This window comes from Nannospalax galili, unplaced genomic scaffold (assembly GCF_000622305.1).
Source record: "Nannospalax galili isolate Female #2095 unplaced genomic scaffold, S.galili_v1.0 scaffold342, whole genome shotgun sequence".
Classification (NCBI taxonomy): Eukaryota; Metazoa; Chordata; class Mammalia; order Rodentia; family Spalacidae; genus Nannospalax; species Nannospalax galili.
The window spans coordinates 1,956,586-1,958,293 of record NW_008349359.1 but is presented as its reverse complement, the minus strand read 5'-3'; the positions used below and the strand labels follow the sequence as shown (position 1 = coordinate 1,958,293).

At 46.2% G+C, this 1,708-nt stretch overlaps 1 protein-coding gene across 3 annotated transcripts in view; it reads left to right on the top strand.

Annotated features, from left to right (window-relative positions):
* Positions 1-1,708, top strand: part of Vps39 (VPS39 subunit of HOPS complex) — a 78,150-nt gene that overhangs the window by 49,023 nt on the left and 27,419 nt on the right. The gene's annotated exons all lie outside the window — the stretch shown is intronic.

Here is a 1,708-nt window from a genome sequence, read left to right as displayed (position 1 = left end):
AGGCCCAGGGAAGCAGAGGGAGGTGAGGGCAGGACCAGGCCCAGAGGGTTCCTGGGACCGGGAGAAGGAACTGGGTTCCTCTGGATGGAAGGGATTAGGAAGCAGTGGTGGTTCTGGGTGGAGAGGTCAGCCCTGGTGTCCAGGAAAGAGCTAATTTCTGTATTTTAAAACAATATAATAAACACCCAAGTAAGTAGCAAGCTACCCAACAGGGAAGCAGAGGGAGGTGAGGGCAGGACCAGGCCCAGAGGGTTCCTGGGACCGGGAGAAGGAACTGGGTTCCTCTGGATGGAAGGGATTAGGAAGCAGTGGTGGTTCTGGGTGGAGAGGTCAGCCCTGGTGTCCAGGAAAGAGCTAATTTCTGTATTTTAAAACAATATAATAAACACCCAAGTAAGTAGCAAGCTACCCAAGAACAATAAATTTCATAATACATTTGTTCTTTTTTCTTCCATTCCTGTGCTTCCCCTCCAGTTGGAGTTTTTGTGTTACTTTATACTTTTATTTATTTATTTTAAATATTTTATTATTTTTATTTTATGTGTATGAGTGTGTTGCCTGCATGTGTTTAAGTGTACCCATGTTGTGGTCAAAAGAAGGCATTGGATCCCCTGGACCTAGAGTTACAGGAAGTTGTTAGCTGCCATGTGGGTGTTGGGAGTCAAACCCACATCCTCTGTAAGAGCAGTTAGTGTTCTTAACCTCTGAGCCATCTCCCCAGCCCTATTTTAATTTTTTGAGACAAGGTCTCACTACATACATAGTTCAGACTGGCCTGTAGTGTCTGAGCTTCCCAGATGGTGAGGTTATAGTATTATACTGCTCTTACCAACCTAATTTTCTATTTCCTGTGCCCTTAATAGTATTTTTCTTTTACATGCATATTTAACATATATGAAAAATATATTTAGGTCAACTGCCTAGGGGCGGGGGGCATACAAGCAAGCCAGCCTGTCCCCGCTCAGCCTGGCTGGGGCTGGTGCTTGGGGTAAAGCTCATGGGCACAGCCTTGGCTCAGAACCCTGTGGACCCCCAGGCATCTACCCAGGCTGAGCCCAACCCCAGGTGCTTCACCAGAGCCATGGACAGTAGACATGACCTGCTACACAGGATCAAGGATGAGGTTGGCACACCAAGTATGCTGGTTGGAGTCTCTGTAGATGGAAAAGAAGTCTGGTCAGAAGTTTTCAGAGGCTTGTTTTGCCAGGAAGACTCTTTGCTTCATTTCCCTCAAAGGCTTAGGCTACGCAGACCTTGAGAACCAGGTGCCTTGCAAACCAGAAACTGTCATGAGAATTGCCAGCATCAGCAAAAGCCTCAGCACGGTCGCTCTGGCCAAACTGTGGGAAACAGGAAAACTCAATCTGGATCTCCCTATTCAACATTATATTCCTGAGTTCCCAGGAAAAGAATATGAAAGTGAAAAGGATTCTGTCACAACAAGATTACCAGTCTCCCATTTAAGTGGAATTCATCATCATGAAAAGGACAGACAGGATGGGGCTAGAGCGATGGCTCAGGGGTAAAGAACACTGGCTGCTCTTACAGAGGACCCAGGTTCGATTCCCTGTACCCACACAGTAGCTAACAACCATCCATAACTCCAGTTCCAGGGGAATCCAACGCTGTCTTCTGACTCCATTGGTATTACATGACCTGGGTGCACTTACATACATGTAGGCAATACACTCATACATATAAAATAAAA